We start from the raw sequence: 16,324 nt of genomic DNA on the forward strand, positions 1-16,324 counted from the left end.
AAGATTGAGAAAGTGTATTTACTATTTAATAAATGAAAATGGATCATCATAAAGGTCTTCATCCTCATCTTTACATTAAATAGGCAGAGGAGAAGGAGAAAGAGGAGGAACTGGTCTTGCTGTCTCAGGGGTGGCAGAGGTGGAAGAAAATTAGTATGCAAGTGGAGTTGTTCAAGCATCAGCTGTACATATATATTCTTCATTAAGGATTCCTCCCTCTCTCTCTCTCTCTCTCTCTCTCTCTCTCGTGTGTGTGTGTGTGTGTGTGTGTGTGTGTGTATAGAAAGGTCACCAAAGTCAGAGTGTGTACACAAGGCCTAGAGATCGAATTTGCTGAAGTGAAGGGCACAGACTAGACATCTTAGTGGCCCTGAGGAGCAATGGCCTACTACTGTCTGCTCCAACTCTAATAAACTGCTCCATACCCTCATCTACTTTGGCAGTTACCACTCTGATTTGCATTCTTAAAGCAATCAGAGTAGCCATCATTTTTCATTAAAATGCTAAATTATTTTTAGTATCATAGTTCAAGAGCAGGCACTGGTGTCAGATTATGTAGTTTCCAAGTCTAAACCTACCGCTTTCAATAAGAGTTGTTTTCTTTGCCTCAGTTTACTTATCTGTAAAATGGACATAATTTGAAACAATGTTGTTATGAGATTAGATTAATATATGTAAAGTAAACAATACAACATATGACATAAAACAAGAATCAATTATCATTATTCTTTGTTTTTACTTTTACAATAAAGAAACTGTTTTGAAGGATTTTTGTTTTTTGCATTTTGAGAGTAATGTCTAGGAAATAGATTTCATAATTATCACATAATCCTACATTATCTTACAAGGTAAAGTCACTAAAAATGACTTTTTATTTTATCTTTTCAGAATTTTTTTCCAAATTCTTGTAGTGAAATTTTAACAGTTTCAATTTGGACTACTAAACTAAAAATGGAACTAAAGAACACCATATTTGTTCACTTCTGGGAGTTTCTGAGTTTTGAAATGTTGATTAATACTAGATAATTTTTGAAGGAACTTGCAGACACATCTGCCTGAAACAGAGAAAACAAAACTTTATTTTGGTCAGTTATTAATGTGGTTATATAAAATTAAATGTTTGGACACACATTAAATAGGATAAATATGTTAAAGTTTTTATTATAGATTTTTACATTGAGCCTTAGACATTTTACATTAGCCAATAACCACTCATTTTTTGTATATTTATTATGTGCCTATGACCTTATTATTTATTTTTAACAAACAAGTCCCACAATTTTTTCAGAATAAACAAGAGGAATTTCCCTTAGACTTTAACAGAACAGTCAAAATCAATTGTACTGGCTCTTAAATGTGAATTTTACAAATTAGGCAATTGGAGCATGTGGATTTATGAATGCATTTTACTTTCAAATTAACTGATTTAGAAATAAGCAAATTGAAAGTACTTTAAAGTACTTGACACAATCATATTCTTTTAATAAGTATTCTCTAATATTCAAGAATTTTTTGTCATCTAAGAAGACATAATACTCTCATCTAGAACTCTAAACACCCAGTTCATTAATGAAGAGAATTTTTTAATTAACTCTTTCGTAGAGAGCACTAACATTAATAAGCTGAATTTTTGTCTTCAAGAATGTCAGACTTTTACCAAAATTAAACTGCATTTTTTCATCAGTGTATCCATTCTTTTTGGAATGTGTTCATTCACATTGCAAGTCACTGGTTAACAGCATGGAGTGAGGAGTTACACTACTTAAGTTTTCAAAGCATGTCTCAGTTTATGTACCTTATTGTGACTAGAATAATTAGAACAGGAATTAAATAATATATATAAAGCACTTATCATATTGGCTATTTTCATTACTTTGTAGAGAGATGGAAACATGTGGAAATGTGAACTTTTACCTTAAGGACGTGGTTTCCACTAAAGTGAAATTTTCTACAAAGTACGAGATACTACATAACTAGAAAGTTGTAACCATTCAATCAAACTTTGGAAACTAGCTTTGTTATCTTCGACTAAAAGAGTTTTTGCCACTATAACATTGCACTTTCAAATACAGATCATTACTAAGTTTTTAAATCATGCAGATTATCTCAGAACCTCTGTCTGCTACCCACGTTCGAGGGATTTTTTAATGGCAAATTCTTCATCCTCTTTGTAAAAATTATAATAATAAAAAAGATGTAAAATCTCAGCTAAAATATTATATATGAATTTTAGTCACATCACCCTGTGCTGGTTATAATTATGTTTGCAGAATGAAGTTCATTTGCACTCTGGGTAGAGCCACTTGTTACTCATGTACTTTATAAATGGAATTTATTTGAATCTAATTTTTGTAATTTAGATAATAGTTGTATTCAAATTCAAATTTGAAGAACTCCTTTGTAATGCATTTGTGATCCAAGTCATTACCAAAAGTTGTGTAAATATGAATAAGATCAACAAAATAGAAATGGTGGTCTTATGTTGAAGCTATAGATTGGCATCTGATCTTGTATGCTAACTAATTATGTATCCAAACAGCCCGTTACAGTTCTGTCTAGAGGTCCTGGGATTTCTCTCTCTCTCTCTCTCTCTCTCTCTCTCTCTCTCTCTCTCTCTCTCTCTGAAATGTAGCTGTTTTATAGTTGAGCTAGTAAATGAAAAAAGGAAAAGTTGTAATAGAGGAAGTTGGCATGGAGAATTGTCACTGTGCTCAGCTCTTTTGATCTTTTTCTAAATATAGTTATAAAATATTGTCCAGGTCAGCTGATGTAAGCAGGGAAGTACTTCTTCATGTCTTCTTTCTTTCTCAATCATTTCAATAATGTTTTGATGAATTAAAGTATATAAGTGAAACTAAGAAATTAAATTACTGCTGAGTTCTGATATGAAATTGAGAATTGAAATTGCTAATTCTCCAGATATTTATAATAGATTGCTAATCTCAAAACCAGGGCTAAATTGGTGTTCTAGGGCTAAAGTGGTAAATTTTTAATAGAGATGTCTCTTACGAGCAAGTCTTATTATAACGTACTAGAATATCATTTATTCTTTGAGGGTGTGATTTATTCTATTTAAATGTAAGCCCTGTAAAGGAGATGTGTTAATCTATTTTTACTCTAAGTACATAAATATGTCTGCTACACTTTAGTCAGTAGATGTATTCAAAAGCCAATATGCCTACACTTTCACATTTCTTCTGTAAATGATGAATAATATTGATAAATGAAAATTACAAATCTGCAATTGAGCTCAACTATTGAATACTAAATCATTCTGTTACTAACTCTGTGTTCCAGTGACATTTTCTGGATTAAAAAAATGTCAATCCTGCATTTAAAAAATATTTTGTGCTTTTGCAGCAATGTAAGCCAATGTGCATTTGAAAGAAAATTCACAATGCTGCCACAAATAATTCCCTTTAAGATTCAAAGTGCCATTTTCAAAAAAGATTCAATTTTCAAAAGAGAATATTTAAAAGCTTTTTCCTGCCAGACTACATACATTTCACATGTTGGGTACAATTAAAATAGAAGAGTGGTGGGATGGAACTCTTCCACCTATATTTTGGAAAAAACATACTCACCTCAAGTTGTCAGTGAGCATCAAGAGTCTGGCCATTATGCAGTAGAAAAAGAAGAAGAAGGCAGCTCTAACTCATGTGACTGACATATACGAACATGGCCATTAATACAACTTGGCAGTGACCTTGGCGGCATTACAGGTAATCTCTCTGCAGGGATAAACTCTATTTGAATATATTTCTACCATGTTGAGCACAGTGAAAGTTCTCCTTTATTGCTTAATTTTTTATGCTAACAAAAATATTTTTGAAGTGATTCCTGTAATGATTTTCTATTTCCCTTTGCTCCCTCAAAAGATAGTTTACTTCAACACATCGCTGCTGTCATTCTTCTGTCATTGTGGGGGACGTTCTTCTGTCATTATGTATCTGTAGCAATTTCATAAAGAGTTGAAGTCAATTTTATTTTTATTATAGGTATAAATCTGCAGTCGAATGCTGTTATACCACTCGTAACCAAAGTTCTAAAAAGCAGAAAGCATGTGAAGAGAAGGAATAGGTTGAAAACTCAATGTTGAAGAAAATTCTCTATTATGTATTTTATTAAAAACTTCTCAGTGGTATAAATTATTATTATTACCATTTAGAATTTATTTAGACTATATAAGGTAAAACACGTATTTTTCACAACTTCTGAGGTGTTTTCAATAGAAGACTCAAATGCACTATTGCTGGTTTCCTCTTCAGATGAGTTTATCGCACGGGAAGATAACTGTGAATAGAAGATTCAGATAAATGAATGGACAAGTCATGACAAATAGTAAAGCTGCAATCTTATTTAAAAACTTCTAATGCTGTCATCTCAGATGCATGGCATATCTATACTGAAATGCCTATATGAAGTTTTACATAATGAAAATTGATCTTAATAAGAAGCCCCTACACCGGTCATAATTTCTTACTTACAATTACTTCAATACAGGAAATAATTGGTGACTATAAAGGAAGAGTATTTTTTTCCATAATGCAGATCTGTTTAAAAATTTTTCCTTCCTGAATTGTTTCTGGGGTCTTTTGGCAATTTGAACTAGTTGCTGACAACAGAATTTGTAGGCACCACTGACACGAGAGGATATGACAGTTGCAATTCAGTGTTCATTATTTGTAATGTTCATTCTGTTTTAAGCTTTTAAGTACAGTCTAAATTAATTCATTTATGGGGTTAAAACAGGTTCACTGGTCATTTTTTAGTATCCCAGGTATGTAAAGTTCTAGAAAGTTGCTTACAATCGATGCCATTTTAAATGCACAAAGTGAATTATTTTCATACAAAGAACCCTTAAGAATCATTTGACACAATGGTCATAGAAAATTATTAGGTAAGACATGTTCAACAAATGACAAGATATTGCATTTCTCATCAATTCTCCCATAAATTTGCCTTTAGAAGCACTCATTTTCAATTCATTGTCAAATCGATCTGTATATTTAGAGTTCCTAATCATGTTTACATTACTAAGGTATACACTAAATGGAAAATTAAAGATATTCATGGCTTTAAATTTTAAATAAATACTTTCTGGTAGCCTATATAACACTATTTAAAATCTTAATTATGGGGGCAAGAGTTGTTCTTCAAATGACTATAAGTAGAAGTACATTAAGAAATATGATTTGAATCAGAAAAGAAATTAAATCTACTTGTGCTTTTGGTGTACTGTATTTGAACTACAGATAGCAATATGCTTTCCCAATTTTCAAAGTGTGACGAGGAACAGCTAAGCAGAAATGAAACAAAATACCCTTTCTTATCCTAATGAAAGTCAAATTTTGAGTTGTATTTTTAGGTAAAATCTCAGATCTGGGTTGTATTTAGATTTGATACATGTATGTCATTGGCAACTGATTTAGGACCTTGTTATATAAAATAAAATAAAATAAATATTTCCTTCGAATTTTCTAAGAATTTGGAATCATTCTCCCTTATCTCAAAATCCAGTTTTGTGCTTCTTTGCAGTGTAAAGCTGGACAAGTTGCATATTTTTCTATGTCTCGAGTTCCTCAACAGAAATATAATACAAAGTATAATCATGATAGTACAAACTTACCCAGGTGTACAGCCCAATTGAAATAATAGAAATAACATTCCAGGAACATGTTCATTTGATGTCATCACTATCATTAGGATGATTAAAAATTGTTTCACGGGAACAAACTATCAAACACAAATTAATACTTTGTTGCCACATTTTCAAGATGTTTTCTTCGGATCTTTTTTCTGTACGTTTCAAACTTGTAATAGAATCTCCTAACATGACGCATTTTTTTGGATTAGAGAAAGTCACAGATATTCGTTTCAACAGATTATAAATTATAAAATTTTTCATTAGAAATCAAAGAAACAGCCATATTACTTAGTCAGTACCTCTCACGTTGTAGTGGGAAAATGGGGTCTCAGGAAAAAATGTGAATGAAATACAAGACTTGAATTTCAGAAACATGAAAAATGTAGTTTAGGTGTAATTGTGTAGCATACATAATGTGCTTAAAAATTGGTCTGTCTCATTTTTGCAGCATCTTAATAATATTCCAAAGATAGATGGATTTTTTTTTAGCTTAATTCCAGCAATTTGTTGGTTCATCAATGAGGGATTTTTTTTAGGGTAATTGAATTTAAATAATCATACACACACTTTAAGTGATGTAACATCTGTATCTGTATGTTTAATCAAAGAGTACAGTTAAAGTTTTAGGGAAAGGCAAGAGGATAATGGAGTGAGAGACAAATAGAAATGAGTTTTTTTAAAAAAAGTAAAACACACAAAAAAATTTAGACATTTTATAAAGCCCCGTGTCCACAAAAAGTGACTTAGGGAAAATGTCAGAGTATCTCCACCCTATATACTGGGATCTTTCAAATAACTGTCTTTTGTCTCTCCCAGCCAGTTGCCACTAATGTTCTCTCTCCATCATACCCTTCTTCTTCTGGGGCAGGATTGAGGAGGGGCAGTAAGTTTCTATGGACAGATGGTTGTGGTGACCGTCATCAAATGTCCTCTTCAGTCGAGACAGTTCACTGCCAAGATAGAATTCATCCTTTATTTCAAGGATTCTGGAAATGGAAAGTTTGCTCTTCTTCAAAAATCATTGAGATCCCAAAGTAGACTATCATCCTTTTAAAAAAAGGTTATTACTATTACTTAGATTCTCATAAAAACATGGAAAAAATTATCTAGGAAGTTGACATACTGACGGACATCTAGCTTCACATAAAAAGTATTTTCTCCTTTATTCTCACTTTTCTCCCTCCTGTGAATTTTTCAACATACTTAATGAAAACTAAAATTATGACAAAGAAATTATCACAGAATGACTCACTTCTTTGTTTACTGTAATTTTATGGCTGATTCTAGACTTATAAATTCTCAGGAAAGGATTTTTCTCACTAGGTATCTTTTACTTTACTTTTTTCCATAAGGTTGCTGTCTTTATTTGCACTGTTTCTAACCTATGGTCTTTTATTATATGCTAGAGAGTGATTTCTTGCTGTAGTCCTTATATAATAGAAATATTTAAATATTACAATCACAGACCACCCAGATATATAATGTCAAAAACATAAAAGTGAGCTGGTGTTCTTGATTTATTAGAATTTATTTCCCTTTCGTTAAAGCTAAGACAATATTATTTGTTAATTAGTTTTTCATCAAACCTGGTGATTGGCCAAAGATTCTCAGTATTTTAGTGCCCAAACACAGACAGGAATTAAGGATCTGAAGAAGTCAACAATAGAAAAGATGAATTTTAATGAAGCAAATTTTAAAGGACTTGGAAACATGACAAGGTATTCTTAGAAATTTTTGTATGTAGGATAAAAGATTGCACAAGTGGTCAAAGAGTACATCATCTGGAATCACAAGCTTTAGAAAAGAGTATTTGGTTGACTAAAGAAAGAGCTATATGAGGAATGGAAATTTTTTAAGTGTTATGAGAGTTGGAGAAATTAAAAATAGTATAGAAATGAAAGTTCCAAGAAATAGTGAAGGCTTGAATTTGGATTTGGATAAGGAGAATCAAAATTAAGATATGGTCTTTATAAATTTATTTAGCTTAACCAAAATCAACAACACAAGAATAAGATAAAATGTAGCCCATTTTTAATGTGAAGGGGAAAATAGATACAGATAATATATACCAGGAATGTGTAAGTTTCACAAGGGTATGACTTTTTGTGTGTTTTATTTCTTGGTATGTCACTTTGAATAGTTCCTGGGACATAATAGTTACTAAAAAAAAAACAAATCAAATGAAAGAACAAGTGAAATGCTTTTTGCTTTTTTTCCCCTTCATGAAGCAGTGAAATAAACTCATGTTTGTGGCCACATACATGAAATGTAACATATATGTATGACCTATGGAATCTAGTGGTACTAAGAAAGTAAAGTTCATGGAACTCCTCCTGGGCACGTCTGGTAAAGTTCAAGATTATTTTAATAAAGGGAACTATTGTAACACAATGCCATTCCAGGGTCATATGCTGCTATTCTTAAACGTTTTTGAGTAAACCGGGCTCGGTGGCTCAGCCTGTAATCCCGTGCCTTTGGGAGGCTGAGGTGAGTGGATTGCCTGAGCCCGCGGGTTCGAGACCCGCCTGGGCAGCGAGACCTCATCTCTACAATAAATCAAACAATCAGCCGGGCATGGTAGCGCATGCCTGTAATTCCGGCTACTTGGAAGGCTGAGGCGGAAGGATCGCCGGAGCCCCGCCGGTAGAGGCTGCGGTGACCAGGAGCGGCCACTGCACTCCAGTCTGGGCGACAGAGCGAGACTCCAACTCAAAAAAAAAAAAAAGTTTTTGAGTAAAGATTAGAAGGTAACTATCACAGTGATAACACTTTTTAAAGGAAACACAGGATGACCCTGGAACCATAATTAGTAACTCTCTTATTTGCAAACTTACAAATAAACAGTTTTTTAAAATCACAATAAAATTCATGTGTCATATATTCTGAAAAGTCCAGGGTGTGAATATGAGTCAATATGGCATCATACAAGAACTGGTTCTTTGATAATATTTTCATCTTCATTGATAAAGTAATAAGGAGAGGAGATAATAGTTTAAACTGTCCAAGACTTATGATTTTCCTTTGTATGGCGTTTCATTCATATCTTGGGAAAGTGTCATCTAAACCACTCAGATTTTAATGGTAGCTAAAGGAATAGTGAAGTAAATAATGTTGTCATTACATTTTTAAAATACTAAGAAGTCGTGTGTAAAGAGAGTGTTTGAGGTCTGGCCCTTGAAAGATAGGATTGGAACTCAGCATGACCTTGGTAAACTGGAGAAGTGGTCAGAAATCTTGAAGCCAAGGAGAAAAAAAAATAAACTCTTTAAATACAAAATGTGGAAGAGTTGGCTAGAAACAAATCTGGCAAGGGGAAAAAACACAAAATTGAAATAAATGAAAAGGTAAACATTTACTTTAAAATTCATGCAGTGTGTGGATCATTAAAAATATGGATATTTGATGAGAGTATACAACAAAAGCAATTTGTTGAGTACTGTGTGTATTTTTGGACTCCAGAGCTATAGGCAAATATAATTTGAGATGATGAGCTGCAAAGATGAGGGAAAAAATTAAAAATGAAAGTAAAGAATGGCTTAAGAGAAGAGGTGGAAAGCAGTACATGATCTTCAAGAGCCTGAAGTGAGGTTGTGATCACTAAATATTGTTCCCTGGACAGAGGACAGAACAGGAGTAGATGTAAAGTATTCTGTGAGGGATTAGCTATAAGTAAGAATTTCCTGAGAGTGAGAGTTGTGAAATATTAAAATAGGTTACTGAGGAAGGTTATGTTGCTCCTTTTCCGGAAGGCCTTAAAAATAGGAGAGGTGGAATCTTTGTGAAATAATTTGGGTATTGTATTATCTGAAGGAGGGAAAAATGATACAACCTTGCATGGCCAATGGCAATATTAATATCCGGCATTTCTACTCTTACCTTGACTGAACAGAAATACAAATATTTATTTCCAACTAAAAGAACAAGTTTTTTTCCTCTTTTCTGACACGGCAAAATCTATCTTCCTCATAAAGATCTATTTCAAAGCAAGTGAAATTTCCAAGCCCATCCTGAAATTCTCCATAGTAAATTTAGGAAAGCATTTATTAAATATTCATATTAGGTGATTTTTTTTCCAAAACAGATTCTGATGGAGGTTGGCTATGTTCATTGTTTTTCTAATTCATAAGATATAAAAGACAAACATGTTTACATAATTTTGAAGTTTAGAATCCTCAGGGATGTGACTAAATAACAGTTTGGTATGTGAGCTTGTTACTTGGTGAAAATGTCCACTTTTCCAGAATCTAAGAGTAATGTGCGCCCTCTCCTCTTTTCAGAGTACTTTTATTCCTGGACCCACCTACAGGCATTAGGGACACTGACAAAAAAAATTATCCCAGAAGTGTCTTCACTTTTTGAAAGGCAGTATTTGCCAACAGGTTCTTTTTAACTGAATTAGAAATCTGAGATATCCTGTTTACCGAAAGCCCTCTCAGAATGCATGGGATACAGAAGCAGCCATCTTGAGCTTTCACTTTGCATCGTCAACTGCCCAGCATCACAAATGGAATTCAGTCCCAGATACAGTATACCCCTGTTGCCTATGGAGTCTTTGATTGGCTCAGACCCACTGTCCTCATCAACTAATAAAATCGCATATGTAAATACATACATGAATATATATGTAACTATATGTGTACCATGGTGTTCTGGCTGTGAAAACAGAAAAAAATCTGACATGCTGAAAATGTACATGCTATTACTTCCGTACACTCTGTAGGCTCTGATAGAGCAAAGCTACATAATACACGTGAAAAAGTTGTTATGGGAGCTTCCAGTGAACACCAAAGTGTACAGTTTTTCTTCAACAATTATAAACATATTGCCAATTATGTCAACTGTTCTTCTACAATTAATTCATATATTTTAGTAGGTGTGTGATGCCATGAAATTTCTTCTAACATAATGTACTCCAGAGCTTGAATTGAATGGTTATACTCAGAGGTCTCAAACACAAAGAATTGTAAAGAAGTAGGTAAATGCCTGAAGTTCTGAAATGGAAACTCCACTGCAAATAGAAGAGTTTGTAGTAGACCATAATTTGAGGTGATGAAGGGGAAGAAGGAGAATGAGCATACAAGGTAAGGAAGAGGAAGCAGAGTGGCAAGGGGAGGAGGAAGACGCGATGGCCAGGGTAGTACTGGAGTTGACTAGGTGTGGTTTAGAAACCTCCTCGAGATCCTTTGAAGGAGGGCTAGATGGCTTTTTGAAGCCTTGGAGACAAGGTATCTGTCGTATTCTGTGTAACTGTCATCTTCATCCTAGAAGAAATGGATTCTTCTGACTCGTTATCAGGAGATACCTGCTTTGATTCTACTTGCCAGGAATTGTGAAGAATATATGTTGATTTATACAGCATACATTTTCCTGTTCTTCCTTGTGAGCAACCATACTCCTTTGTAGAAAGTGGAAAGGCAACAAACAAATTAGCAAGAAAACAACTGCGGCTATCAGCCTGTCAATTCTAACGCTAATGACAAGTATCCAGCTTTCATCCTATTCTCCTGCTGTTACAGGGGGTTAACTCATTTTTGCCATCAAGAAGAGAATGTAGATGAGTGAAGAACGCTAATTTTAAAAGTACTTCGTAGATTACGCCAAATCCTTCTGAACATTGCACTTTTTATGTAGACTTTTCATGTTTAAATACTCTTTTGAATATTGCTTAGTATGGAGAAGTAGTAAAGTATGTGGTTCAAGTACTTAGTCTGGGAGTGGATTTATACGGATTCAAATTATAGCTCTAACACTAGCTGTGTGACCTTGGGCAAGTTACTTAACCTCTCTGTCCTCCAGCCTTCTTTTCTGTAAAATGGAAATTATAACAGTGTCTTCATCATAGGCTGTTATGAAGATTCGAGTTAATATATGTAAAGTTTTTAATGCCTTAGTATTTTATAATTCCTAGCTATTATGTATTTATTAAACTTCTAAATATGATTAGTGATCCATAGTGCATGATGTAACCTTGGTCTTAGCTGTTTATATTGCTTGAAGCTGAGGTTAACAAACCTTTGATACCAAAAAAAAAGTGGAAAAATCAATTACATTTATCCAGAAAATTAAGCCTCGTTGGCAGCTTATTGTTTCTCTAAGGTGATACCCTTTTAAGAAGCATTCCAACCTCGTTTTTTTTTAACTCTTAATTGAATGTATATCATTAGGAACTTGAAAGGGGCCTTAGAAATTGAACCCAGCTCCTTTTACGAGACCCAAACAAATTGCCTAGCCAAGATGTTCAGCCAGAGGGTAGCAGAATCCAGTCAAGAGTCTGACTCCAGATAGAACTTTGTCTCCACTGCTCTAGTGCTTCGTGCTTAGTGCTTTGGAAACAAATCACTCTCTAATTACTAAATATTTTATTAATATTTTTACTTTAAGTGAACAGCAGTTTTCTGCACCTGATCTCCTGTTTGCACTTTTTGGCAAAACTAAAAGAATAGTTTTCCATTGTTTTACTATTTCTTCAACAATACTATTATATTTTCCTTGTGCCAACCACTGAGCTAGGTATTGATTTGAGGCATTTCAGCAGTGCAGTGTATTCAGCAGTCAGAAGGAGGGAGCTTGTCGTTCTCTTTAAAGCTAGCATTTTCCAAAAGTATCCCAGATAAATTGGGAACTACTCCAGATTCTGGCATTCAGCAAATAAAGAATATGAAAAGTTTTCCAAATATATTTTATTTCCTGGGTTTTTTTAATTTTTTGATTGAGTAGCTTGTTAACATCCTTAGGAACAAGTAACTTTTGGGATTCACTTTGAGGAATGCTAACTTGGACACTTTGGGATCCCTAAGGAAAGTCATGAGCTTGCCTGTACCCAGGAGTGCTTTCTTTTGAATTTCAAGTTTGAGAGAATCAGGCTAAAATATTGTTCATTTTAGTAACTTCTGATCTCGAGTGGCATGGTCTTTTTTACAGGGAGAACACTCTAATACTTTCCATTTAGTGTTATCTGCCAAGGATGACTTGGGCTATCCTTGAAAGCAGCCTGGGACAAAATGTGTAGACATGCTGAGATAAGGAGCCTCCTGCTAGGCCTTCGGCCTAGAAACTGTCTCAGCTCCTCTCTGGCCCAGGGCACCGTCCTCGGCCTCACGCTTCTCCTTGTCCTGCCTGAATTGCATGGAGGAAGGCTTTTGCTTGTCTGAGAACACCTCTATTCCTAGCTCTTTGACAGTTTCACTTTCCATATCCTCTCAGTTCTAAACATGTGGAAAAGGAGATAAAGAAAGGTGATGAAATGAAAAAATGGAACGAGGAATGCTGCAAGCAGAGAGAAGAAACTCAGATTTTCATGCCTGGCTTGTCGGGACTGGGTTTTGGAGGGTGAAGGAAATGCCCCCCAGAGGTCATCTGACTGGGGAGGGAGGGAGAGAGGAAGAGGAGGATTCAGGATGGAGTGTGATTAACAGTGAGAATCAAATCAAACATCTTGCCATGTTTTATTTTATAAAAATCTATAGTATGATTCCTCTAGGAGAGGAAAAAATATATTTCTGATGTTTTTAAAAAACTTCAAATTTATGTTTCTTCTTTAGGGCATTTGATCAAATGTAAATGAAAAATAGATTAGTGCTCATATAGGCCTTGTGGTAATTTATGTAACTTACTCTATTTTAAGACCGATAAACTTTGTTCACCAAACAGGAAATAAAAAGAAAACTGTTTGGAATAAAAAATCAAATTTACACCACTTCCCCAAAAAAATGGCAAGAGAGAGAATTGAAAATTTGTACCCCTAATTCTTTAAGTTTTATTGCATAAGAACTTATGAACTCCCCCCTTAAAATAGTAGTTTTTCATTGGACCTTTCCGTTTCACAATTTTAAAAATTAAAAGATGGTCTATTATCTTTCACTTAATTTTCTATTTATTAAAATTCATAATTCTTACATTTTTTCTCTTAAAAATGGTTTGATTTTAAAAATACTAAATAATTCAATTTATCTATTCACTCCAAGTTGAAAGTTAATCTGTTTGGCTTGAGGCTACAGAGCTTACTCTCTTTGGGGGGGGGTGTCCAAAGATATATGAATATTTTCAATACAATGAGACATGGGGATTTTTCAACTATTGCTGAGATCTTAATCAAAGCTTTGCTGATTGCTTGGGAGTTGGATCCTTTGAGAGAGGAAATAACAACCAAACCCAATGACTAAATTGTATTTGTAATGTTGTAAGATTGTTTACTTCTAAAAACTTAAAAAGTATGATTTTTCTATAATTCTATCTTTTACACTTGCAGAAATTTTGCATTGTGTTTGTCAGATTGTTAGTGGTGCTATCCATATTTAGTATTGCAAAATAAACTTATATTCCCTAGAGCTATTTCAACCAGTGAGCATTGCCAATCATGAAATGTCTTCCTACATTTAAAGAGAGAACACATCTCTGGATTAAATATCATCAATTTGGAAACCTTTTGCATTATAGTCTCTTCTCAATGCTTCAACATATTTATAATATTTATGAAATGATCCATTACTAAAGTGAAGAAAACAGGCTTACACAATGACTATATGAAATTGAATTGCATCTAACTGAATTTTTACATAGTGGTTCTGTCCTTTGTCTGAGCCTCATAACTTCATGATGGGATATATATGTTATTATTCCTTTTATATGGAGGAGAAAATTGGGGTTTAGAAAATGATGACTTGGCCAAGCTCCTACCATCAGTGACAGGCAGAATGCTGGAGTAGTCATCCTTCAAGTAACATCTCATTCTGTAGTAGTTTAGGCCTTTCCTCAGATATCATTTTCTCAAATAACCCTTCCCTAATAAACTATCCAGTAAGTGCCCACCTTAGCCCTTTCCTACTTAATCACCCACTCCATGGTGGTATTTTCTCTAAAGTACTTCTATATCTAAAATCATCATACTGGTACAGTTGCCCTTTTTTTCTTTAGAACATAAGCTTCCTGAAGACCAGGACCTTCTGTTTTGTTCACAGTGGTGTCCCTGGCACCTAACATCATCACTTGACGCCTTGACATTTTCTGTGACTAACGACTGAGCTTTGTCATTGATTTCTGTGATGTTGGCCCATCATGACTTTGGCCCATGGTTTCCCTTGTCAGCAATTTAACCAGGGTAGGATTGCCCACTGAGTCTCACCTAAAGTGTAGTCTAAAATCTGGAATCAGAAAACAACCAAATATGTTGCATGCAGTTCGTCTGCCCTGATGCTGAGGCAGGTAGGCTGGCTTGCATCCTGAGGAGAGGATCTGTATTCCGTGTGTGCCATCATTTCATTTTTGACATTTAACTGTTGCCCTTCCTGACCACCACACTAACAGAAGTTCTGGAGTACTAAGACTGTATGTTATACAACCCCAGCGTGTTTTACAGTGAGCGGGACAGCCACGGATAGGCCTCTCCGGGAGTCTCTCACAGATAAAGGGAGGATATCGTTTTGAGAGGAATGCTATAACTACAAAGTGCATCCTGAAGGCCGTTTAGCTCACAATGAAGGTCTGTGTTTTAAAATAGCACTATAACAAAGTAACTACAGAATTTTGGCAAGGACTTCAACTATTTATAGAACCAAGTAAAGCATAGTAAATAGTACACAGTACCCAGTTCTCCCTTGCCATAACCCCAAACTTATAAGAAGCACTATAATTATATTTTTCTACTTAAAAAAATCATAGTAGCCATTATCAGTTTAACCATACGGAAGCTCAGACTGAGATTTCTTTTTTAAATGCATAGTTTTGATTTTCAACAGCTGCACTGGGTCTTTAATCATATATTATCTTTATGAAGCCTTTTTCTAACATATGTTAATTGGCTGTTTTCTGTGACAAATTATGAGCTCTTACTTTGATGAGGTTCAATTGCAATCATGTTGGAGTCGAGTGCGTAGAGTTTCCACCCCTGCTGGCTCCTCAAACCACTACAAACATCCGCACGTCACTGCAGTGCTGAGTAATGGCAGGATTTGGGCTGCCTGATTTCTCTACAGATTTTTTTTTCCACAGGATATTTTCAGCTTCTTTGTACTAAATCTGTTGCAGGGTTTGCCCTTTTTAGCAGAAGCAGGCTCTAAAATTAACATCAAATCTTATTGGAGATTACTATAATACAGTGAGAAATACTTCAGAATTCAACACCCCAGCGTCTGTTTTGCTTGACTATAATTTTTAGTACATCTATTACACATTTTTAAAAATCAGTTCATTGTGAGTTTGGTAAGTATTTTCTAGATCATCAACATTTGTTACAAATAGTTTGACTTTTCCTCCTTTGAGGAGAATAACAGTCATTTATTGAGTAGATGATCAAGTATATATTTAGCTATCATAAAGGAAATGCACATACTATTTTTCTAGGTGTTGCCACATGCAGCAATATGTTAAAAATTCCATTGTGTTTTCTTTTCTCTTTGCAGTTTCATTGGTTGGTCAAGTAATAAAAACAATTGCATGTTCCATCAAGGTTAATTGTCCTGTAAGATGCATGGCCCCCATTCCGGTTCTCTATCCTAGTGTCAGTTTTTAATGTATGATCAGGAAGAACAGATATGTTCTAATCCATCTGCTCTGAGAACTGTGACAGATAGTCTGCATCAAATACCAACAGATGATCAGTGATCGCTATAATTAGAATAGATATAAAAATACAGTGCATTTGTTTATATTCACAGGAAAGCAGTCAGGGTAATTGATGCA

General features: G+C 34.4%; 1 protein-coding gene across 7 annotated transcripts in view; it reads left to right on the top strand.

Annotated features, from left to right (window-relative positions):
• Positions 1 to 16,324, top strand: part of MEF2C (myocyte enhancer factor 2C) — a 178,487-nt gene that overhangs the window by 50,535 nt on the left and 111,628 nt on the right. Inside the window, exon 2 of one of the 7 annotated variants that reach the window (XM_021719500.1) lies at positions 9,927 to 10,173. The exons of the other annotated variants lie outside the window; for them this stretch is intronic. The gene's annotated coding sequence lies outside the window, so the exon portion shown is untranslated. The remainder of the gene's footprint in view (positions 1 to 9,926; positions 10,174 to 16,324) is intronic. 7 annotated transcript variants of the gene reach the window in all.

The sequence above is a fragment of the Carlito syrichta genome, unplaced genomic scaffold (genome assembly GCF_000164805.1).
Source record: "Carlito syrichta isolate Samal-C Ts95f unplaced genomic scaffold, Tarsius_syrichta-2.0.1 Scaffold115580, whole genome shotgun sequence".
Classification (NCBI taxonomy): domain Eukaryota; kingdom Metazoa; phylum Chordata; class Mammalia; order Primates; family Tarsiidae; genus Carlito; species Carlito syrichta.